Source organism: Mustelus asterias, chromosome 2 (genome assembly GCF_964213995.1).
Source record: "Mustelus asterias chromosome 2, sMusAst1.hap1.1, whole genome shotgun sequence".
NCBI lineage: Eukaryota > Metazoa > Chordata > Chondrichthyes > Carcharhiniformes > Triakidae > Mustelus > Mustelus asterias.
The window spans coordinates 3,287,962-3,315,853 of record NC_135802.1 but is presented as its reverse complement, the minus strand read 5'-3'; positions in this window follow the sequence as shown (position 1 = coordinate 3,315,853).

Below are 27,892 nucleotides of genomic sequence, written 5' to 3'. Positions count from 1 at the left end.
TGCTTCCTGATTTCCCTTTTAAGTGTACTCCTGCACCCACCATTCTCCTCAAGGGGTTCACTTGATCCCAGCTGCCTACATCTGACATAAGAACATAAGAACATAAGAAATAGGAGCAGGAATAGGCCATCTGGCCCTTCGAGCCTGCCCCGCCATTCAACAAGATCATGGCTGATCTGAAGCGAATCAGTTCCACTTACCCGCCTGCTCCCCATATCCCCTAATTCCCTTATCGATCAGAAAACTATCTACCCGTGATTTAAACATATTTAACGAGGTAGCCTCCACCACTTCAATGGGCAGAGAATTCCAGAGATTCACTACCCTCTGAGAGAAGAAGTTCCTCCTCAACTCTGTTCTGAACCGGCCCCCCCTTATTTTGAGGCTGTGCCCTCTAGTTCTGGTTTCCCTTCTAAGTGGAAAGAATCTCTCCACCTCTACCCTATCCAGCCCCTTCATTATCTTATATGTCTCTATAAGATCACCCCTCAGCCTTCTAAACTCCAACGAGTACAGACCCAATCTGTTTAATCTCTCCTCATAAGCTACACCCCTCATCTCCGGTATCAACCTGGTGAACCTTCTCTGCACTCCCTCCAAGGCCAATATATCCTTCTGCAAATAAGGGGACATATGCTTCCTTCTTTTTATTGACCAGGACTTCAATATCTCTAATATCACTGATAAATATCTCCCACTTTCTCTGCCTTTTTAGCTTCGGCAAAGGGTCATCTGGACTCGAAACGTCAGCTCTTTCCTCTCCTTACAGATGCTGCCAGACCCGCTGAGATTTTCCAGCATTTTCTCTTTTGGTTTCAGATTCCAGCATCCGCAGTAATTTGCTTCTTCCCTACTCCTGCTCGCCTTACCCTTCACACTAACAGGAACATCCCTGAATTCTCATTGTCTTGCTTTTGAAAACCTCCCACTTGCAAGACATTCCCTCACCTGCGAACAGCCTCCCCCAATCAACCTTTGAAAGTTCCTGGGAGCAGTCTTACCAAAAATATTCTAACCTCAGAGTGAAGGGACGATCCTATAAAACAGAGATGAGGAGGAATTTCTTCAGCCAGAGAGTGGTGAATCTGTGGAACTCTTTGCCGCAGAAGGCTGTGGAGGCCGGGTCATTGAGTGTCTTTAAAACAGAGATAGATGGTTCTTGATTAATAAGGGGATCAGGGGTTATGGGGAAAAGGCAGGAGGATGGAGATGAGAAAAATATCAACCATGAATGAATGGCGGAGCAGACTCGATGGGCCAAACGGCCTAATTCAGCTCTTATATCTCATGGTCCTACGGAGTAAGTCCTGCCCTGGTTCGATCTACTAAAATGCATCACTTCAAATTTATCTAAATTAAACTCCATCTGCCCTTTATCAACACCTAACTAGCACGTCTTTCAGAATGTAGGAGGAAACTGGAGCACCCGGAGGAAACCCATGCAGACACGGGGAGAACGTGCAAACTGCACATAAACAGTGACCTGAGGCTGGAATCGAACCCTGGTCCCTGGCGCTATGAGGCAGCAGTGCTAACCACTGTGCCACCGTGCTGCCCCGGGTCCCTGGCGCTATGAGGCAGCAGTGCTAACCACTGTGCCACCGTGCTGCCCTGGGTCCCTGGCACTGTGAGGCAGCAGTGCTAACCACTGTGCCACCGTGCTGCCCCGGGTCCCTGGCGCTATGAGGCAGCAGTGCTAACCACTGTGCCACCGTGCTGCCCTGGGTCCCTGGCGCTGTGAGGCAGCAGCGCTAACCACTGTGCCGCCCTGCCGCCCCGGGTCCCTGGCGCTGTGAGGCGGCAGTGCTAACCACTGTGCCACCGTGCCACCCCAGCAGAGCACGAGCGTGAAAACAAGAAAGTTTCAAATCTCTTCTTAACGCGAGGCCACCAGTTGGGTCTTCTGCACTCTGTGGGGATCTGGAATGCACTGTCTGGGAAGTGGAGGCCGGAAACTTTACAACCTTTAAAAAAGATTTGGATGAGCACTGGAAATATCAGAACATTCAGGATATGGGACAAGTGCAGGAAAATGGGATTAGTGCCTTTAGTGGTAGATATTGTAGGTGCAGACTTGCCTTTTCTGTGCTGTACGACTCTACGTAGTGAAATTAGGAACAAATTTGCGATAATAATTTACCAGTCCAAGCAAGGACCTGAATTTGTGCCACACTTGTGGCGCTTCTAAATAGTGACAATCAGCGAATCTTGGAATCCTACATTGCAGAAAGAGGCCATTCGGCCCATCGAGTCTGCAACAACCACAATCCCACACAGGCCCTATCCACATTTACCCTAGCTAGTGCCCCTGATACTAAGGGGCAATTTAGCATGGCCAATCAACCTAACCCACACATCTTTGGACTGTGGGAGGAAACCGGAGCACCCGGAGGAAACCCACGCAGACACGAGGAGAACGTGCAAACTCCACACAGACACTGACCCAAGCCAGGAATTAGAAGGGCAAAAAGGGGTCATGAAATGTCTTTGGCAGACAGGATTAAGGAGAATCCCAAGGCATTTTATTCATACGTTAGGAACAAAAGGGTTGTCAGGGAAAAAATCGGACCTCTCAGGGACAAAAGTGGGGAACTATGCTCAGAGCCCAAAGAAGTAGGGGAGATCCTAAATGAATACTTTGCGTTGGTATTCACAATGGAGAGGGATGTGTTGACTGGGAGTGTCTCGGAGGGGAGTGTTGACCCGTTAGAGAAAATCTCCATTACAAGGGAGGAAGTGTTAGGTTTTTCAGGGAATATAAAGACTGACAAATCCCCAGGGCCTGATGGAATCTATCCCAGGCTGCTCAGGGAGACGAGAGATGAAATCTTTGTCTCGTCACTGGACACAGGTGAGGTCCCAGAGGATTGGAGGATAGCTAATGTGGTCCCGATATTTAAGAAGGGTAGAAAGGATAACCCGGGTAATTATAGGCCGGTGAGCTTGACGTCCGTGGTCGGGAAGTTGTTGGAGAGGATTCTTAGAGATAGGATGTATGCGCATTTAGAATGGAATAAACTCATTAACGATAGTCAGCATGGTTTTGTGAGAGGAAGGTCATGCCTCACTAACCTGGTGGAGTTTTCTGAAGAAGTGACTAGAATGGTTGACGAGGGAAGGGCCGTGGATGTTGTCTATATGGACTTTAGTAAAGCGTTTGACAAAGTCCCTCATGGTAGGTTGGTGCAAAAGGTTGGATCTCATGGGATAAAGGGGGAGGTGGCTAGATGGGTGGAGAACTGGCTTGGTCACAGAAGACAGAGGGTGGTAGTGGAAGGGTCTTTTTCTGGCTGGGGCCCTGGTGGGGGCCTGGAATGTGCTGCCGGGCAAGGTGGTGGAGGCGGACACACTGGGAACATTTAAGACTTATCTAGATAGCCACATGAATGGAGCGGGAATGGAGGGATACAAAAGAATGGTCTACATAGAACATAGAACATTACAGCGCAGAACAGGCCCTTCGGCCCACGATGTTGCACCGACCAGTTAAAATAAAAAATAAAAAAAACTGTGACCCTCCAACCTAAACCAATTTCTTTTCGTCCATGAACCTATCTACGGATCTCTTAAATGCCCCCAAACTAGGCGCATTTACTACTGATGCTGGCAGGGCATTCCAATCCCTCACCACCCTCTGGGTAAAGAACCTACCCCTGACATCGGTTCTATAACTACCCCCCCTCAATTTAAAGCCATGCCCCCTCGTGCCGGATTTCTCCATCAGAGGAAAAAGGCTATCACTATCCACCCTATCTAAACCTCTAATCATCTTATATGTTTCAATAAGATCCCCTCTTAGCCGCCGCCTTTCCAGCGAAAACAATCCCAAATCCCTCAGCCTCTCCTCATAGGATCTCCCCTCCATACCAGGCAACATCCTGGTAAACCTCCTCTGCACCCTCTCCAAAGCCTCCACATCCTTCCTGTAATGTGGGGACCAGAACTGCACACAGTACTCCAAGTGCGGCCGCACCAGAGTTGTGTACAGTTGCAACATAACGCTACGACTCCTAAATTCAATCCCCCTACCAATAAACGCCAAGACACCATATGCCTTCTTAACAACCTTATCTACTTGATTCCCAACTTTCAGGGATCTATGCACACATACACCTAGATCCCTCTGCTCCTCCACACTATTCAAAGTCCTCCCGTTAGCCCTATACTCAACACATCTGTTATTCCTACCAAAGTGAATTACCTCACACTTCTCCGCATTAAACTCCATCCGCCACCTCTCGGCCCAACTTTGCAACCTGTCTAAGTCTTCCTGCAAACTACGACACCCTTCCTCACTGTCTACCACACCACCGACTTTGGTGTCATCAGCAAATTTGCTAATCCACCCAACTATACCCTCATCCAGATCATTAATAAATATTACAAACAGCAGTGGCCCCAAAACAGATCCCTGAGGTACACCACTTGTAACCGCACTCCATGATGAATATTTACTATCAACCACCACCCTCTGTTTCCTATCCGCTAGCCAATTCCTGATCCAATTTCCTAGATCACCCCCAATCCCATACATCTGCATTTTCTGCAGAAGCCTACCATGGTGAACCTTATCAAACGCCTTACTAAAATCCATATATACCACGTCCACTGCCTTGCCCCCATCCACCTCCTTGGTCACTTTCTCAAAAGTTTGGACCAGGGAGCGGCGCGGGTTTGGAGGGCCGAAGGGCCTGTTCCTGTGCTGTATTGGTCTTTGTTCTTTGTTCTAGGAATTGAACCCGGGGTCCCTGGCACTGTGAGGCAGCAGCACTAACCACTGTGGCACCGTGCCGCTCCCACATGTTAATTGCTTTACATAGGCACGGTTTTAAAGGATTGTCCTGAGGTTATGCCCTTTGGTTCTAGTTTTTCCTACGAGTGGAAACATCCTCTCCACATCCACTCTATCCAGGCCTCGCAGTATCCTGTAAGTTTCAATAAGATCCCCCCTCATCCTTCTCAACTCCAATGAGTACAGACCCAGAGTCCTCAACTGTTCCTCATACGACAAGCTCTTCATTCCAGGGATCATTCTTGTGAACCTCCTCTGGACCCTTTCCAAGACCGGCACATCCTTCCTTATATATGGGGCCCAAAACTGCTCACAATACTCCAAATGTGGTCTGACCAGAGCCTTATACAGCCTCAGAGGTACATCCCTGCTCTTGTATTCTAGCCCTCTCGACATGAATACTAACATTGCATTTGCCTTCCTAACTGCCGACTGAACCCGCACGTTAACCTTAAGAGAATCTTGAACATTGACTCCCAAGTCCTTTTGTGTTCCTGATTTCCGAAGCATTTCCCCATTTAGAAAATAGTTTATGCCTCCATTCCTCCTTCCGAAGTGCATAACCTCACACTTTCCCACATTGTATTCCATCTGCCACTTCTTTGCCCACTCTCCTAACCTGTCCAAGTCCTTCTGCAGCCCCCCTGCTTCCTCAATACTACCTGTCCCTCTACATATCTTTGTATCATCTGCAAATTTAGCAACAGTGCCTTCAGTTCCTTCCTCCAAATCGTTAATGTATATTGTGAAAAGTTGTGGTCCCAGCACCACAACTATGTGGTCATGGGACAACAAATATCCTTGGATATTTAGATCCCAGCCCTGATCCCCTTGCAGCCACGTCTCTGTGATGCCCACAACATCGTACCGGCCAATTTCAATGTGCACAACAAGCTCATTTACCTTGTTCTGTATACTGCGCACATTTAGGTCCAACACCCTCAGTCCTGTACTGACCACCTCCCGTCTCATACTTGTCAATCTTTTGCTCTGCCTGAGGTTAGATTCCTGCCACCTTCTATACTCTCTGCTCTATTACGTGGTCTGGAAACTTTACTAACCTCTCCTGAGCCCTCGGCTCCTTTGACGAGTTGAAAGTCCTCATCAATAACCTGCACTTCTACCCTCTCCTTTAACTTTGAGTTTCTAATTCTCCAGACAACTGAACCCTCTTCCACACTATTTAGTTTAAAGCCCGGTCTACAATTCGCCAGGACTCTGGTTCCAGCATGATTCAGATGAAAACCGTTCCATCAGAACAGGTCCCCTCTTCCCCAATTCTGGTGCCAAAGTCCCATGAATTCAAACCCCTTCCTCCCACACCAATCTTTGAGCCACGCATTTACCTCCTTAATCTTATTGCCCCTGCGCCAATTCGCTCATGGCTCAGGCAGTAATCCAGAGATTATTACCTTTTTGGTTCTGCTTTTTAATTTAGCTCCGAGCTGTTCGTACTCCCTTAGCGGAACCTCTGTTCCTGTTCTACCTACGTCATTGGTACCTATGTGGACCACGACAACTGGGTCTGTACCCTCCCACTCCAAGTTCCTCTGCAGCCCAGATGAGATATCCTGAACCCGAGCACCAGGCAGGCAACACAACCTTCGGGATTCTCGATCCTGGTCACAGAGAACAGTGTCAATGCCCCTAACTATTCTATCCCCAATTATGAATACATTTCTTTTTTCTCCCCCCTCTTGAACAGCTCCCTGTACCACGGTGCCGAGGTCAGTTTGCTCATCCTCCCTGCAGTTCCCGTCCACACAGGGAGCAAGAATCTCCAACCTGTTGGACAAGTTCAGGGACTGAGGCTCCTGCAACCCTACCTCCTGGATCCCTCTACCTGCCTCACTCGCAGCCACACCCTCCTGTCCATGACCACTAGCCGAATTCAAGATATTTAGTCTAAGGGATGTGACTGCCTCCTGGAACACAGAGTCCAGGTATCTCTCCCCGTCCCTGATGTGTCGCAGTGTCTGAATCTCAGAATCCAGCTCATCAACCCGGAGCCGGAGTTCCTCAAGCAACCAACACTGACTACAGACATGCTCACTGGGAACCACAATGGGGTCCACCAGCTCCCACATCAAGCATGAAGAGCACATCAGCTGACACTCCATCTCTATTCTATTGAATTAGTTTTTAATTTTTTAATTTAAACTTTTTTTATTATATATCTCCTTAATACCTCACTCTCAATGCAATTTCTAACCAGTAATTTCAATGGATTTTCAAATTTAGTGCAGCTACCTGTTAGCCAATCAAATCACAGCACTCACTCTCCCTTACTGACCAATCATCAATCTCCCTTACTGACCAATCAGCACGGTCCCTTACTGACCAATCAGCATGATTCCTTACTGACCAATCAGCACTCTCCTTTATATAAGAACATAAGAACTAGGAGCAGGAGTAGGCCATCTGGCCCCTCGAGCCTGCTCCGCCATTCAATAAGATCATGGCTGATCTTTTTGTGGACTCGGCTCCACTTACCCGCCTGCTCACCATAGCCCTTAATTCCTTTACTGTTCAAAAATTTATCTATCCTTGCCTGAACAACATTCAGTGAGGTAGCCTCAACTGCTTCACTGGGCAGGGAATTCCACAGATTGACAACCCTTTGAAGAAGTTCCTCCTCAACTCAGTCCTAAATCTGCTTCCCCTTATTTTGAGGCTATGCCCCCTAGTTCTAGTTTCACCCGCCAGTGGAAACAACTTCCCTGCTTCTATCTTATCTATTTCCTTCATAATCTTATATGTTTCAATAAGATCTCCCCTCATTCTTTTGAATTCCAATGAATATAGCCCCAGTCTACTCAGAATCTCCTCATAAGCCAACACTCTCAACTCTGGAATCAACCTAGTGAATCTCCTCTGTACCCCCTCCAGTGCCAGTATATCCTTTCTCAAGTAAGGAGACCAAAACTGAACACAGTACTCCAGGTGAGGCCTCACCAGCACCTTATACAGCTGCAACATAACCTCGCTGTTTTTAAACTCCATCCCTCTAGCAATGAAGGACAAAATTCCATTTGCCTTCTTAATGTGGTCTATATGGACTTCAGCAAGGCGTTCGATAAGGTCCCCCATGCAAGACTTCTTGAGAAAGTGAGAGGGCATGGGATCCAAGGGGCTGTTGTCTTGTGGATCCAGAACTGGCTTGCCTGCAGAAGGCAGAGAGTGGCTGTGGAGGGGTCTTTCTCTGCATGGAGGTCAGTGACCAGTGGAGTGCCCCAGGGATCTGTTCTGGGACCCTTGCTGTTTGTCATTTTCATAAATGACCTGGATGAGGAAGTGGAGGGATGGGTTGGTAAGTTTGCTGACGACACCAAGGTAGGTGGTGTTGTGGATAGTTTGGAGGGATGTCAGAAGTTGCAGCGAGACATAGATAGAATGCAAGACTGGGCGGAGAAGTGGCAGATGGACTTCAACCCGGATAAGTGTGTGGTGATCCATTTTGGCAGATCCAATGGGATGAAGCAGCAGTATAATATGAAGGGTACCATTCTTAGCAGTGTAGAGGATCAGAAGGACCTTGGGGTCCGGGTCCATAGGACTCTTAAATCGGCCTCGCAGGTGGAGGATGCGGTCAAGAAGGCGTACGGCGTACTGGCCTTCATTAATCGAGGGATTGAGTTTAGGAGTCGGGAGATAATGCTGCAGCTTTATAGGACCCTGGTTAGACCCCACTTGGAGTACTGCGCGCAGTTCTGGTCACCTCATTACAGGAAAGATGTTGAAGCCATTGAAAGGGTGCAGAGGAGATTTACAAGGATGTTGCCTGGATTGGGGGGCATGCCTTATGAGGATAGGTTGAGGGAGCTTGGTCTCTTCTCCCTGGAGAGACGAAGGATGAGAGGTGACCTGATAGAGGTTTACAAGATGTTGAGAGGTCTGGATAGGGTAGACTCTCAGAGGCTATTTCCAAGGGCTGAAATGGTTGCTACGAGAGGACACAGGTTTAAGGTGCTGGGGGGTAGGTACAGAGGAGATGTCAGGGGTAAGTTTTTCACTCAGAGGGTGGTGGGTGAGTGGAATCGGCTGACGTCGGTGGTGGTGGAGGCAAACTCGTTGGGGTCTTTTAAGAGACTTCTGGATGAGTACATGGGATTTAATGGGATTGAGGGCTATAGATAGGCCTAGAGGTGGGGATGTGATCGGCGCAACTTGTGGGCCGAAGGGCCTGTTTGTGCTGTGGCTTTCTATGTTCTATGTTCTATAATTACCTGCTGCATCTGCAAACCAACTCCTTGAGATTCTTGCACAAGGACACCCAGGTCCCTCTGCACAACAGCATGCTGCAATTTTTTACCATTTAAATAATAGCCCATTTTGCTGTTATTCCTACCAAAATGGATGACCTCACATTTACCAACATTGTACTCCATCTGCCCGACCCTCGCCCACTCACTTAGACTATCTATATCCCTTTGCAGACTTTCAGCGTCCTCTGCACACTTTGCTCTGCCACCCACCTTAGTGTCATCTGCAAATTTTGACAAACTACACTTGGTCCCCAACTCCAAATCATCTATGTAAATTGTAAACAATTGCGGTCCCAACACTGATCCCTGAGGCACACCACTAGTCACTGATCGCCAACCAGAAAAACACCCATTTACCCCCACTCTTTGCCTTCTGTTAGTTAACTAATCCTCTATCCATGCTAATACATTACCCGTAACACCGTGCACCTTTATCTTCTGTAGCAGTCTTTGGTGCGGCACCTTGTCAAATGCCTTCTGGAAATCCAGACACACCACATCCACAGGTTCCCCATTGTCCACTGCACATGTAATGTTCTCAAAGAATTCCACCAAATTAGTCAAACATGACCTGCCCTTCATGAACCCATGCTGCGTCTTACCAATGGGACAATTTATATCCAGATGTCTCGCTGTTTCTTCCTTGATGATAGATTCAAGCATTTTCCCTCCGACAGAAGTTAAGCGAACCGGCCTATAGTTACCGGCCTTTTGTCTACCTCCTTTTTGAAACAGTGGCGTCACATTTGCTGTTTTCCAATCTGCGGGAACCACCCCAGAGTCCAGCGAATTTTGGTAAATTACCACGAGTGCATTTGCTATTTCTCCCGCCATCTCTTTTAGTACCCTGGGATGCATTCCATCAGGACCAGGAGACTTGTCTACCTTTAGCCCCATTAACTTGCCCAACACGACCTCTTTCGTGATAATGATAGTTTCTTGTCCTCACCTGCCATAGCCTTCCTGTCATCAATTTTTGGCATGTTATTTGTGTTTTCCACTGTGAAGACCGACACAAAATACCTGTTCAATGCCTCAGCCATTTTCTCATTTCCAGTTATTACATCCCCCTTCTCATCCTCTAAAGGACCAATGTTTACTTTTGCTGACCAATCAGCACTATCCCTTATTGACTAAACAGCACTCTCTCTTACTGACCAATCAGCACTCTCCCTTACTGACCAATCAGCACTCTCCCTTGTGGATTCTGCTGCTTGTTTCACCTAACTCCTGTTTCCACTCCAACAGCAGTATTGGGATAGATATTCCTTAATCCCCAATCACTGCCCATTGGGAATGACTGTCCATTGGGATAATCACTGTCAATTGGGAATGACTGTCCATTGGGAATGACTGTCCATTGGGAATCACTGTTCATTGGGATCACTTTCCATTGGGAATCACTGTCCATTGGGGTAATCACTGTCCAATGGTATAATCACTGTCCATTGGGAAAATCACTGTTGATTGGGATAATCACTGTCCATAGAGGATAATCACTGTCCATTGGAAAAATCACTGTCCATTGGGATAATCACTGTCCATTGGGATAATCACTGTCCATTGGGAATCACTGCCCATTGGAATCACTGTCCATTGGGAATCACTGTCCATTGGGAATCACTGTCCATTGGGAGAATCACTGTCCATTGGGATAATCACTGTCCATTGGGAATCACTGTCCATTGGGGTAATCACTATCCATTGGGATAATTACTGTCCATTGGGATAATCACTGTCCATTGGGAATCACTGTCCATTGGGATAATCACTGTCCATAGGGATAATCACTGTCCATTGGGATAATCACTGTCCATTGGGAATCACCGTCCATTGGGATAATCACTGTCCATAGAGATAATGACTGTTCAATGGGATAATCACTGCCAATTCGGATAATTACTGTCAATTGGAAGAATCACTGTCCATTGGGATAATCACTGTCCATTGGGAATCACTGTCCATTGGGAATCACTGTACATTGGGATAATCACTGTCCATTGGGAGAATCACTGCCATTGGGGTAATCTCTGGCCTTTGGGAGAATCACTGTCCATTGGGATAATCACTGTCCATTGGGATAATCACTGTCCATTGGGAGAATCACTGTCCATTGGGGTAATCTCTGGCCATTGGGATAATCACTGTGCATTGGGAATCACTGTCAATTGGAAAAATCACTGTCCATTGGGAATCACTGTCCATTGGGAATCACTGTCCATTGGGATCATCACTGTCCATTGGGAATCACTGTCCATTGGGATAATCACTGTCCATTGGGAGAATCACTGTCCATTGGGATAATCACTGTCCATTGAGAATCACTGTCCATTGGGAGAATCACTGTCCATTGGGACTCACTGTCCATTGGGATAATCATTGTCCATTGGGAATCACTGTCCATTGGGAATCACTGTTCATTGGGATAATCACTGTCCATTGGGAATCACTGTTCATTGGGAATGACTGTCCATTTGGAATGACTGCTCATTGGGATCACTTTCCATTGGGAATCACTGTCCAATGGGATAATCACTGTCCATTGGGATAATCACTGTGCATTGGGATTTTCACTGTCCAAGGGTAAAATCACTGTCCATTGGGAGAATCACTGTTGATTGGGATAATCACTGTCCATTGGGAATCACTGTCCATTGGGATAATCACTGTCCATTGGGATAATCACTGTCCATTGGGATAATCACTGTCCATTGGGAGAATCACTGTCCATTGGGATAATCACTGTCCATTGGGATAATCACTGTCCATTGGGAGAATCACTGTCCATTGGGGTAATCTCTGGCCATTGGGATAATCACTGTCCATTGGGAGAATCACTGTCCATTGGGATAATCACTGTCCATTGGGGGAATCACTGTGCATTGGGAATCACTGTCAATTGGAAAAATCACTGTCCATTGGGAATCACTGTCCATTGGGAATCACTGTCCATTGGGATAATCACTGTCCATTGGGATAATCACTGTCCATTGGGATAATCACTGTCCATTGGGATAATCACTGTCCATTGGGAGAATCACTGTCCATTGGGCCTCACTGTCCATTGGGATAATCATTGTCCATTGGGAATCACTGTCCATTGGAAATCACTGTTCATTGGGAATGACTGTCCATTGGGATAATCACTGTCCATTGGGATAATCACTGTCCATTGGGAGAATCACTGTCCATTGGGATAATCACTGTCCACTGGGATAATCACTGTCCATTGGGAGAATCACTGTCCATTGGGGTAATCTCTGGCCATTGGGATAATCACTGTCCATTGGGAGAATCACTGTCCATTGGGATAATCACTGTCCATTGGGAGAATCACTGTGCATTGGGAATCACTGTCAATTGGAAAAATCACTGTCCATTGGGAATCACTGTCGATTGGGAATCACTGTCCATTGGGATAATCACTGTCCATTGGGAATCACTGTCCATTGGGATAATCACTGTCCATTGGGAGAATCACTGTCCATTGGGAGAATCACTGTCCATTGGGACTCACTGTCCATTGGGATAATCATTGTCCATTGGGAATCACTGTCCATTGGGAATCACTGATCATTGGGAATGACTGTCCATTGGGAATGACTGTCCATTTGGAATCACTGTTCATTGGGATCACTTTCCATTGGGAATCACTGTCCAATGGGATAATCACTGTCCATTGGGATAATCACTGTGCATTGGTATTTTCACTGTCCAATGGTAAAATCACTGTCCATTGGGAGAATCACCTTTGATTGGGATAATCACTGTCCATTGGGAATCACTGTCCATTGGGATAATCACTGTCCATTGGGATAATCACTGTCCATTGGGATAATCACTGTCCATTGGGAGAATCACTGTCCATTGGGATAATCACTGCCCATTGAGAATCACAGTCCATTGGGGTAATCACTGTCCATTGGGAATCACTGTCCATTGGGAATCACTGTCCATTGGGATCATCACTGTCCATTGGGAATCACTGTCCATTGGGATAATCACTGTCCTTTGGGAGAATCACTGTCCATTGGGATAATCACTGTCCATTGAGAATCACTGTCCATTGGGAGAATCACTGTCCATTGGAACTCACTGTCCATTGGGATAATCATTGTCCATTGGGAATCACTGTTCATTGGGATAATCACTGTCCATTGGGAATCACTGTTCATTGGGAATGACTGTCCATTTGGAATGACTGCTCATTGGGATCACTTTCCATTGGGAATCACTGTCCAATGGGATAATCACTGTCCATTGGGATAATCACTGTGCATTGGGATTTTCACTGTCCAATGGTAAAATCACTGTCCATTGGGAGAATCACTGTTGATTGGGATAATCACTGTCCATTGGGAATCACTGTCCATTGGGATAATCACTGTCCATTGGGAAATTCACTGTCCATTGGGATCATCACTGTCCATTGGGAGAATCACCGTCCATTGGGATAATCACTGTCCATTGGGATAATCACTGTCCATTGGGAGAATCACTGTCCATTGGGAGAATCACTGTGCATTGGGAATCACTGTCAATTGGAAAAATCACTGTCCATTGGGAATCACTGTCCATTGGGAATCACTGTCCATTGGGATAATCACTGTCCATTGGGAATCACTGTCCATTGGGATAATCACTGTCCATTGGGAGAATCACTGTCCATTGGGAGAATCACTGTCCATTGGGACTCACTGTCCATTGGGATAATCATTGTCCATTGGAAATCACTGTCCATTGGGAATCACTGTTCATTGGGAATGACTGTCCATTGGGAATGACTGTCCATTTGGAATCACTGCTCATTGGGATCACTTTCCATTGGGAATCACTGTCCAATGGGATAATCACTGTCCATTGGGATAATCACTGTGCATTGGGATTTTCACTGTCCAATGGTAAAATCACTGTCCATTGGGAGAATCACTGTTGATTGGGATAATCACTGTCCATTGGGAATCACTGTCCATTGGGATAATCACTGTCCATTGGGATAATCACTGTCCATTGGGATAATCACTGTCCATTGGGAGAATCACTGTCCATTGGGGTAATCACTGTCCATTGGGAATCACTGTGCATTGGAATCACTCTCCATTGGGATAATCACTGTCCATTGGTAATCACTGTCCATTGGGAATCACTGTCCATTGGGAATCACTGTCCATTGGGAATCACCGTGCATTGTGTGAATCACTGTCCATTGGGAGTCACTGTCCATTGGGAATCACTGTCCATTGGGATAATCACTGTCCATTGGGAGAATCACTGTCCATTGGGAGAATCACTGTCCATTGGGAATCACTGTCCATTGGGAGAATCACTGTCCATTGGGACTCACTGTCCATTGGGATAATCATTGTCCATTGGGAATGACTGTCCATTGGGAATGACTGTCCATTTGGAATGACTGCTCATTGGGATCACTTTCCATTGGGAATCACTGTCCAATGGGATAATCACTGTCCATTGGGATAATCACTGTGCATTGGAATTTTCACTGTCCAATGGTAAAATCACTGTCCATTGGGAGAATCACTGTTGATTGGGATAATCACTGTCCATTGGGAATCACTGTTCATTGGGATAATCACTGTCCATTGGGAGAATCACTGTCCATTGGGATAATCACTGTCCATTGGGAATCACTGTCCATTGGGAATCACTGTCCATTGGGAATCACTGTCCATTGGGGTAATCACTGGCCATTGGGATAATCACTATCCATTGGGAGAATCACTGTCCATTGGGAGAATCACTGTCCATTGGGATAATCACTGTCCATTGGGATAATCACTGTTCAATGGGATAATCACTGTCCATTCGGATAATTACTGTCCAGTGGGAGAATCACTGTCCATTGGTGTAATCTCTGGCCATTGGGATAATCACTGTCCATTGGGAATCACTGTTCATTGGGAATGACTGTCCATTGGGAATGACTGTCCATTGGGAATCACTGTTCATTGGGATCACTTTCCATTGGGAATCACTGTCCATTGGGATAATCACTGTCCATTGGGAATCACTGTCCATTGGGATAATCACTGACCATTGGGATAATGGTCCATAGGACTCTTAAATCGGCCTCGCAGGTGGAGGATGCGGTCAAGAAGGCGTATGGCGTACTAGCCTTCATTAATCGAGGGATTGAGTTTAGGAGTCGGGAGATAATGCTGCAGCTTTATAGGACCCTGGTTAGACCCCACTTGGAGTACTGCGCGCAGTTCTGGTCACCTCATTACAGGAAAGATGTTGAAGCCATTGAAAGGGTGCAGAGGAGATTTACAAGGATGTTGCCTGGATTGGGGGGCATGCCTTATGAGGATAGGTTGAGGGAGCTTGGTCTCTTCTCCCTGGAGAGACGAAGGATGAGAGGTGACCTGATAGAGGTTTACAAGATGTTGAGAGGTCTGGATAGGGTAGACTCTCAGAGGCTATTTCCAAGGGCTGAAATGGTTGCTACGAGAGGACACAGGTTTAAGGTGCTGGGGGGTAGGTACAGGGGGGATGTCAGGGGTAAGTTTTTCACTCAGAGGGTGGTGGGTGAGTGGAATCGGCTGACGTCGGTGGTGGTGGAGGCAAACTCGTTGGGGTCTTTTAAGAGACTTCTGGATGAGTACATGGGATTTAATGGGATTGAGGGCTATAGATAGGCCTAGAGGTGGGGATGTGATCGGCGCAACTTGTGGGCCGAAGGGCCTGTTTGTGCTGTGACTTTCTATGTTCTATGTTCTATGTTCTATAATCACTGTCCATTGGGAATGACTGTCCATTGGGAATCACTGTTCATTGGGATCACTTTCCATTGGGAATCACTGTCCATTGGGATAATCACTGTCCATTGGGAATCACTGTCCATTGGGATAATCACTGACCATTGGGATAATCACTGTCCATTGGGATAATCACTGTCCATTGGGAGAATCACTGTCCATTGGGATAATCACTGTCCATTGGGGTAATCACTGTCCATTAGGAATCACTGTCCATTGGGGTAATCACTGTCCATTGGGAATCACTGTCCATTGGAATCACTGTCCATTGGGATAATCACTGTCCATTGGTAATCACTGTCCATTGGAATCACTGTCCATTGGGATAATCACTGTCCATTGGTAATCACTGTCCATTGGGAATTACTGTCCATTGGGAGAATCACTGTCCATTGTGAATTACTGTGCATTGGGAGAATCACTGTCCATTGGGAATCACTGTCCATTGGGATAATCACTGTCCATTGAGAGAATCACTGTCCATTGGGGTAATCTCTGGCCATTGGGATAATCACTGTGCATTGGGAATCACTGTCAATTGGAAAAATCACTGTCCATTGGGTATCACTGTCCATTGGGAATCACTGTCCATTGGGATCATCACTGTCCATTGGTAGAATCACTGTCCATTGGGATAATCACTGTCCATTGAGAATCACTGTCCATTGGGAGAATCACTGTCCATTGGGACTCACTGTCCATTGGGATAATCATTGTCCATTGGGAATCACTGTCCATTGGGTATCACTGTTCATTGGGATAATCACTGTCCATTGGGATAATCACTGTGCATTGGGATTTTCACTGTCCAATGGTAAAATCACTGTCCATTGGGATAATCACTGTCCATTGGGATAATCACTGTCCATTGGGAGAATCACTGTCCATTGGGGTAATCTCTGGCCATTGGGCCTCACTGTCCATTGGGATAATCATTGTCCATTGGGAATCACTGTCCATTGGAAATCACTGTTCATTGGGAATGACTGTCCATTGGGATAATCACTGTCCATTGGGATAATCACTGTCCATTGGGAGAATCACTGTCCATTGGCATAATCACTGTCCATTGGGATAATCACTGTCCATTGGGAGAATCACTGTCCATTGGGGTAATCTCTGGCCATTGGGATAATCACTGTCCATTGGGAGAATCACTGTCCATTGGGATAATCACTGTCCATTGAGAGAATCACTGTGCATTGGGAATCACTGTCAATTGGAAAAATCACTGTCCATTGGGAATCACTGTCGATTGGGAATCACTGTCCATTGGGATAATCACTGTCCATTGGGAATCACTGTCCATTGGGATAATCACTGTCCATTGGGAGAATCACTGTCCATTGGGAGAATCATTGTCCATTGGGACTCACTGTCCATTGGGATAATCATTGTCCATTGGGAATCACTGTCCATTGGGAATCACTGTTCATTGGGAATGACTGTCCATTGGGAATGACTGTCCATTTGGAATCACTGTTCATTGGGAATCACTGTCGATTGGGAATCACTGTCCATTGGGATAATCACTGTCCATTGGGAATCACTGTCCATTGGGATAATCACTGTCCATTGGGAGAATCACTGTCCATTGGGAGAATCACTGTCCATTGGGACTCACTGTCCATTGGGATAATCATTGTCCATTGGGAATCACTGTACATTGGGAATCACTGTTCATTGGGAATGACTGTCCATTGTGAATGACTGTCCATTTGGAATCACTGTTCATTGGGATCACTTTCCATTGGGAATCACTGTCCAATGGGATAATCACTGTCCATTGGGATAATCACTGTGCATTGGGATTTTCACTGTCCAATGGTAAAATCACTGTCCATTGGGAGAATCACCTTTGATTGGGATAATCACTGTCCATTGGGAATCACTGTCCATTGGGATAATCACTGTCCATTGGGATAATCACTGTCCATTGGGATAATCACTGTCCATTGGGAGAATCACTGTCCATTGGGATAATCACTGCCCATTGAGAATCACAGTCCATTGGGGTAATCACTGTCCATTGGGAATCACTGTCCATTGGGAATCACTGTCCATTGGGATCATCACTGTCCATTGGGAATCACTGTCCATTGGGATAATCACTGTCCATTGGGAGAATCACTGTCCATTGGGATAATCACTGTCCATTGAGACTCACTGTCCATTGGGATAATCATTGTCCATTGGGAATCACTGTTCATTGGGATAATCACTGTCCATTGGGAATCACTGTTCATTGGGAATGACTGTCCATTTGGAATGACTGCTCATTGGGATCACTTTCCATTGGGAATCACTGTCCAATGGGATAATCACTGTCCATTGGGATAATCACTGTGCATTGGGATTTTCACTCTCCAATGGTAAAATCACTGTCCATTGGGAGAATCACTGTTGATTGGGATAATCACTGTCCATTGGGAATCAGTGTCCATTGGGATAATCACTGTCCATTGGGAAATTCACTGTCCATTGGGATAATCACTGTCCATTGGGAGAATCACTGTCCATTGGGATAATCACTGTCCATTGGGATAATCACTGTCCATTGGGAGAATCACTGTCCATTGGGGTAATCTTTGGCCATTGGGATAATCACTGTCCATTGGTAGAATCACTGTCCATTGGGAGAATCACTGTCCATTGGGAGAATCACTGTCCATTGGGACTCACTGTCCATTGGGATAATCATTGTCCATTGGGAATCACTGTCCATTGGGAATCACTGTTCATTGGGATAATCACTGTCCATTGGGATAATCACTGTGCATTGGGATTTTCACTGTCCAATGGTAAAATCACTGTCCATTGGGATAATCACTGTCCATTGGGATAATCACTGTCCATTGGGAGATTCACTTTCCATTGGGGTAATCTCTGGCCATTGGGCCTCACTGTCCATTGGGATAATCATTGTCCATTGGGAATCACTGTCCATTGGAAATCACTGTTCATTGGGAATGACTGTCCATTGGGATAATCACTGTCCATTGGGATAATCACTGTCCATTGGGAGAATCACTGTCCATTGGGATAATCACTGTCCATTGGGATAATCACTGTCCATTGGGAGAATCACTGTCCATTGGGGTAATCTCTGGCCATTGGGATAATCACTGTCCATTGGGATAATCACTGTCCATTGGGAGAATCACTGTGCATTGGGAATCACTGTCAATTGGAAAAATCACTGTCCATTGGGAATCACTGTCGATTGGGAATCACTGTCCATTGGGATAATCACTGTCCATTGGGAATCACTGTCCATTGGGATAATCACTGTCCATTGGGAGAATCACTGTCCATTGGGAGAATCACTGTCCATTGGGACTCACTGTCCATTGGGATAATCATTGTCCATTGGGAATCACTGTCCATTGGGAATCACTGTTCATTGGGAATGACTGTCCATTGGGAATGACTGTCCATTTGGAATCACTGTTCATTGGGAATCACTGTCGATTGAGAATCACTGTCCATTGGGATAATCACTGTCCATTGGGATAATCACTGTCCATTGGGAGAATCACTGTCCATTGGGAGAATCACTGTCCATTGGGAGAATCACTGTCCATTGGGACTCACTGTCCATTGGGATAATCATTGTCCATTGGGAATCACTGTACATTGGGAATCACTGTTCATTGGGAATGACTGTCCATTGGGAATGACTGTCCATTTGGAATCACTGTTCATTGGGATCACTTTCCATTGGGAATCACTGTCCAATGGGATAATCACTGTCCATTGGGATAATCACTGTGCATTGGGATTTTCACTGTCCAATGGTAAAATCACTGTCCATTGGGAGAATCACCTTTGATTGGGATAATCACTGTCCATTGGGAATCACTGTCCATTGGGATAATCACTGTCCATTGGGATAATCACTGTCCATTGGGATAATCACTGTCCATTGGGAGAATCACTGTCCATTGGGATAATCACTGCCCATTGAGAATCACAGTCCATTGGGTTAATCACTGTCCATTGGGAATCACTGTCCATTGGGAATCACTGTCCATTGGGATCATCACTGTCCATTGGGAATCACTGTCCATTGGGATAATCACTGTCCATTGGGAGAATCACTATCCATTGGGATAATCACTGTCCATTGAGACTCACTGTCCATTGGGATAATCATTGTCCATTGGGAATCACTGTCCATTGGGATAATCACTGTCCATTGGGAGAATCACTGTCCATTGGGAGAATCACTGTCCATTGGGGTAATCTCTGGCCATTGGGCCTCACTGTCCATTGGGATAATCATTGTCCATTGGGAATCACTGTCCATTGGAAATCACTGTTCATTGGGAATGACTGTCCATTGGGATAATCACTGTCCATTGGGATAATCACTGTCCATTGGGAGAATCACTGTCCATTGGGATAATCACTGTCCATTGGGATAATCACTGTCCATTGGGAGAATCACTGTCCATTGGGGTATTCTCTGGCCATTGGGATAATCACTGTCCATTGGGAGAATCACTGTCCATTGGGATAATCACTGTCCATTGGGAGAATCACTGTGCATTGGGAATCACTGTCAATTGGAAAAATCACTGTCCATTGGGAATCACTGTCGATTGGGAATCACTGTCCATTGGGATAATCACTGTCCATTGGGAATCACTGTCCATTGGGATAATCACTGTCCATTGGGAGAATCACTGTCCATTGGGAGAATCACTGTCCATTGGGACTCACTGTCCATTGGGATAATCATTGTCCATTGGGAATCACTGTCCATTGGGAATCACTGTTCATTGGGAATGACTGTCCATTGGGAATGACTGTCCATTTGGAATCACTGTTCATTGGGAATCACTGTCGATTGGGAATTACTGTCCATTGGGATAATCACTGTCCATTGGGAATCACTGTCCATTGGGATAATCACTGTCCATTGGGAGAATCACTGTCCATTGGGACTCACTGTCCATTGGGATAATCATTGTCCATTGGGAATCACTGTACATTGGGAATCACTGTTCATTGGGAATGACTGTCCATTGTGAATGACTGTCCATTTGGAATCACTGTTCATTGGGATCACTTTCCATTGGGAATCACTGTCCAATGGGATAATCACTGTCCATTGGGATAATCACTGTGCATTGGGATTTTCACTGTCCAATGGTAAAATCACTGTCCATTGGGAGAATCACCTTTGATTGGGATAATCACTGTCCATTGGGAATCACTGTCCATTGGGATAATCACTGTCCATTGGGATAATCACTGTCCATTGGGATAATCACTGTCCATTGGGAGAATCACTGTCCATTGGGATAATCACTGCCCATTGAGAATCACAGTCCATTGGGGTAATCACTGTCCATTGGGAATCACTGTCCATTGGGAATCACTGTCCATTGGGATCATCACTGTCCATTGGGAATCACTGTCCATTGGGATAATCACTGTCCATTGGGAGAATCACTGTCCATTGGGATAATCACTGTCCATTGAGACTCACTGTCCATTGGGATAATCATTGTCCATTGGGAATCACTGTTCATTGGGATAATCACTGTCCATTGGGAATCACTGTTCATTGGGAATGACTGTCCATTTGGAATGACTGCTCATTGGGATCACTTTCCATTGGGAATCACTGTCCAATGGGATAATCACTGTCCATTGGGATAATCACTGTGCATTGGGATTTTCACTCTCCAATGGTAAAATCACTGTCCATTGGGAGAATCACTGTTGATTGGGATAATCACTGTCCATTGGGAATCACTGTCCATTGGGATAATCACTGTCCATTGGGAAATTCACTGTCCATTGGGATAATCACTGTCCATTGGGAGAATCACTGTCCATTGGGATAATCACTGTCCATTGGGATAATCACTGTCCATTGGGAGAATCACTGTCCATTGGGGTAATCTTTGGCCATTGGGATAATCACTGTCCATTGGTAGAATCACTGTCCATTGGGATAATCACTGTCCATTTGGGAGAATCACTGTCCATTGGGAATCACTGTTGATTGGGAATCACTGTCCATTGGGATAATCGCTGTCCATTGGGAATCACTGTCCATTGGGATAATCACTGTCCATTGGGAGAATCACTGTCCATTTGGAGAATCACTGTCCATTGGGACTCACTGTCCATTGGGATAATCATTGTCCATTGGGAATCACTGTCCATTGGGAATCACTGTTCATTGGGAATGACAGTCCATTGGGAATGACTGTCCATTTGGAATCACTGTTCATTGGGATCACTTTCCATTGGGAATCACTGTCCAATGGGATAATCACTGTCCATTGGGATAATCACTGTGCATTGGGATTTTCACTGTCCAATGGTAAAATCACTGTCCATTGGGAGAATCACTGCTAATTGGGATAATCACTGTCCATTGGGAATCACTGTCCATTGGGATAATCACTGTCCATTGGGATAATCACTGTCCATTGGGATAATCACTGTCCATTGGGAGAATCACTGTCCATTGGGGTAATCACTGTCCATTGGGAATCACTGTGCATTGGAATCACTCTCCATTGGGATAATCACTGTCCATTGGTAATCACTGTCCATTGGGAATCACTGTCCATTGGGAATCACTGTCCATTGGGAATCACCGTGCATTGTGTGAATCACTGTCCATTGGGAGTCACTGTCCATTGGGAATCACTGTCCATTGGGATAATCACTGTCCATTGGGAGAATCACTGTCCATTGGGAGAATCACTGTCCATTGGGAATCACTGTCCATTGGGAGAATCACTGTCCATTGGGACTCACTGTCCATTGGGATAATCATTGTCCATTGGGAATGACTGTCCATTGGGAATGACTGTCCATTTGGAATGACTGCTCATTGGGATCACTTTCCATTGGGAATCACTGTCCAATGGGATAATCACTGTCCATTGGGATAATCACTGTGCATTGGAATTTTCACTGTCCAATGGTAAAATCACTGTCCATTGGGAGAATCACTGTTGATTGGGATAATCACTGTCCATTGGGAATCACTGTTCATTGGGATAATCACTGTCCATTGGGAGAATCACTGTCCATTGGGAGAATCACTGTCCATTGGGAATCACTGTCCATTGGGAATCACTGTCCATTGGGATAATTACTATCCATTGGGAGAATCACTGTCCATTGGGAGAATCACTGTCCATTGGGAATCACTGTCCATTGGGGTAATCACTGGCCATTGGGATAATCACTATCCATTGGGAGAATCACTGTCCATTGGGAGAAACACTGTCCATTGGGATAATCACTGTCCATTGGAATCACTGTCCATTGGGATAATCACTGTTCAATGGGATAATCACTGTCCATTGGGATAATCACTGTTCAATGGGATAATCACTGTCCATTGGGATAATCACTGTCCATTGGGATAATCACTGTTCAATGTGATAATCACTGTCCATTGGGATAATCACTGTTCAATGGGATAATCACTGTCCATTGGGATAATCACTGTCCATTGGGAGAATCACTGTCCATTGGGATAATCACTGTCCATTGAGACTCACTGTCCATTGGGATAATCATTGTCCATTGGGAATCACTGTTCATTGGGATAATCACTGTCCATTGGGAATCACTGTTCATTGGGAATGACTGTCCATTTGGAATGACTGCTCATTGGGATCACTTTCCATTGGGAATCACTGTCCAATGGGATAATCACTGTCCATTGGGATAATCACTGTGCATTGGGATTTTCACTCTCCAATGGTAAAATCACTGTCCATTGGGAGAATCACTGTTGATTGGGATAATCACTGTCCATTGGGAATCACTGTCCATTGGGATAATCACTGTCCATTGGGAAATTCACTGTCCATTGGGATAATCACTGTCCATTGGGAGAATCACTGTCCATTGGGATAATCACTGTCCATTGGGATAATCACTGTCCATTGGGAGAATCACTGTCCATTGGGGTAATCTTTGGCCATTGGGATAATCACTGTCCATTGGTAGAATCACTGTCCATTGGGATAATCACTGTCCATTGGGAGAATCACTGTGCATTGGGAATCACTGTCAATTGGAAAAATCACTGTCCATTGGGAATCACTGTCGATTGGGAATCACTGTCCATTGGGATAATCACTGTCCATTGGGAATCACTGTCCATTGGGATAATCACTGTCCATTGGGAGAATCACTGTCCATTTGGAGAATCACTGTCCATTGGGACTCACTGTCCATTGGGATAATCATTGTCCATTGGGAATCACTGTCCATTGGGAATCACTGTTCATTGGGAATGACAGTCCATTGGGAATGACTGTCCATTTGGAATCACTGTCCATTGGGATAATCACTGTCCATTGGGAGAATCACTGTCCATTGGGAGAATCACTGTCCATTGGGAATCACTGTCCATTGGGAGAATCACTGTCCATTGGGACTCACTGTCCATTGGGATAATCATTGTCCATTGGGAATGACTGTCCATTGGGAATGACTGTCCATTTGGAATGACTGCTCATTGGGATCACTTTCCATTGGGAATCACTGTCCAATGGGATAATCACTGTCCATTGGGATAATCACTGTGCATTGGAATTTTCACTGTCCAATGGTAAAATCACTGTCCATTGGGAGAATCACTGTTGATTGGGATAATCATTGTCCATTGGGAATCACTGTTCATTGGGATAATCACTGTCCATTGGGAGAATCACTGTCCATTGGGAGAATCACTGTCCATTGGGAATCACTGTCCATTGGGAATCACTGTCCATTGGGATAATCACTATCCATTGGGAGAATCACTGTCCATTGGGAGAATCACTGTCCATTGGGAATCACTGTCCATTGGGGTAATCACTGGCCATTGGGATAATCACTATCCATTGGGAGAATCACTGTCCATTGGGAGAAACACTGTCCATTGGGATAATCACTGTCCATTGGAATCACTGTCCATTGGGATAATCACTGTTCAATGGGATAATCACTGTCCATTGGGATAATCACTGTTCAATGGGATAATCACTGTCCATTGGGATAATCACTGTCCATTGGGATAATCACTGTTCAATGTGATAATCACTGTCCATTGGGATAATCACTGTTCAATGGGATAATCACTGTCCATTGGGATAATCACTGTTCAATGGGATAATCACTGTCCATTGGGATAATCACTGTTCAATGGGATAATCACTGTCCATTGGGATAATCACTGTCCATTCGGATAATTACTGTCCAGTGGGATAATCACTGTCCATTGGGAGAATCACTGTCCATTGGGATAATCACTGTCCATTGAGAATCACTGTCCATTGGGAGAATCACTGTCCATTGGGACTCACTGTCCATTGGGATAATCATTGTCCATTGGGAATCACTGTCCATTGGGAATCACTGTTCATTGGGATAATCACTGTCCATTGGGAATGACTGTCCATTGGGATAATCATTGTCCATTTGGAATCACTGTTCATTGGGACCACTTTCCATTGGGAATCACTGTCCAATGGGATAATCACTGTCCATTGGGATAATCACTGTGCATTGGGATTTTCATTGTCCAATGGTAAAATCACTGTCCATTGGGAATGACTGTCCATTGGGAATCACTGTTCATTGGGATCACTTTCCATTGGGAATCACTGTCCATTGGGATAATCACTGTCCATTGGGAATCACTGTCCATTGGGATAATCACTGACCATTGGGATAATCACTGTCCATTGGGATAATCACTGTCCATTGGGAGAATCACTGTCCATTGGGATAATCACTGTCCATTGGGGTAATCACTGTCCATTAGGAATCACTGTCCATTGGGGTAATCACTGTCCATTGGGAATCACTGTCCATTGGAATCACTGTCCATTGGGATAATCACTGTCCATTGGTAATCACTGTCCATTGGAATCACTGTCCATTGGGATAATCACTGTCCATTGGTAATCACTGTCCATTGGGAATTACTGTCCATTGGGAGAATCACAGTCCATTGGGAATTACTGTCCATTGGGAGAATCACTGTCCATTGGGATAATCACTGTCCATTGGGAATCACTGTCCATTGGGAGAATCACTGTCCATTGGGAGAATCACTGTCCATTGGGAATCACTGTCCAATGGGAATCACTGTCCATTGGGAATTACTGTCCATTGGGAATCACTGTCCATTGGGAGAATCACTGTCCATTGGGAGAATCACTGTCCATTGGTAATCACTGTCCATTGGGAATCACTGTCCATTGGGAATCACTGTCCAATGGGAATCACTGTCCATTGGGAGAATCACTGTCCATTGGGAATTACTGTCCATTGGGATAATTACTGTTCTAAGGGAATCACTGTCCATTGGGATAATTACTGTTCTTAGGGAATCACTGTCCTTTGGGAATCACTGTCCATTGGGAGAATCACTGTCCATTGGGAATCACTGTCCAATGGGAATCACTGTCCATTGGGAGAATCCCTGTCCATTGGGAATCACTGTCCATTGGGAATCACTGTCCATTGGGAATCACTGTCCATTGGGAGAATCACTGTCCATTGGGAATCACTGTCCAATGGGAATCACTGTCCATTGGGAGAATCACTGTCCATTGGGAATTACTGTCCATTGGGATAATTACTGTTCTAAGGGAATCACATGTCCATTGGGAATCACTGTCCATTGGGAATCACTGTCCATTGGGAATCACTGTCCATTGGGAGAATCACTGTCCATTGGGAATCACTGTCCAATGGGAATCACTGTCCATTGGGAGAATCACTGTCCATTGGGAATCACTGTCCATTGGGAGAATCACTGTCCATTGGGAATCACTGTCCAATGGGAATCACTGTCCATTGGGAGAATCACTGTCCATTGGGAATCACTGTCCATTGGGAATCACTGTCCATTGGGAGAATCACTGTCCAATGGGAATCACTGTCCATTGGGAATCACTGTCCATTGGGAGAATCACTGTCCAATGGGAATCACTGTCCATTGGGAGAATCACTGTCCATTGGGATAATTACTGTTCTTAGGGAATCACTGTCCATTGTGATTGGCTGTTTTGGGGGCAATCGGAGTGTCAAGCTTCCTGTTGATTGCTTGAGCTCCAGGTGACGACAGGAGGCTGCAGCCAATCCGCGAGAGCTGCTCCTATGGCCACGCCCCTAGGCGGTGCCTTTATTCAAAAAATGAGGGCGGGACTTGAAATGCGTCACTTGCGATTGAGCGGTTGCTAAGAGACGGCTGTGAACGGTGAGAAACATGGAGAGAGATTGGGAATAAAGAGATAGAGAGAGAGACCGAGAGAGAAATAGAGAGAGACTGGGATGGAGTGATAGAGACAGAGAGAGAGAGACTGGGATGGAGTGATAGAGACAGAGAGAGAGAGAGACTGAGATGGAGTGATAGAGACAGAGAGAGAGAGACTGGGATGGAGTAATAGAGACAGAGAGAGAGAGAGACTGGGATGGAGTGATAGAGACAGAGAGAGACTGGGATGGAGTGATAGAGACAGAGAGAGAGAGAGACTGGGATGGAGTGATAGAGACAGACAGAGAGGGAGAAACTGGGATGGAGTGATAGAGACAGAGAGAGAGAGACTGGGATGGAGTGATAGAGACAGAGAGAGAGAGAGACTGGGATGGAGTGATAGAGACAGAGAGAGAGAGAGACTGGGATGGAGTGATAGAGACAGAGAGAGAGAGACTGGGATGGAGTGATAGAGACAGAGAGAGAGAGAGACTGGGATGGAGTGATAGAGACAGAGAGAGAGAGAGACTGAGATGGAGTGATAGAGACAGAGAGAGAGAGACTGGGATGGAGTAATAGAGACAGAGAGAGAGAGAGACTGGGATGGAGTGATAGAGACAGAGAGAGACTGGGATGGAGTGATAGAGACAGAGAGAGAGAGAGACTGGGATGGAGTGATAGAGACAGACAGAGAGGGAGAAACTGGGATGGAGTGATAGAGACAGAGAGAGAGAGACTGGGATGGAGTGATAGAGACAGAGAGAGAGAGAGACTGGGATGGAGTGATAGAGACAGAGAGAGAGAGAGACTGGGATGG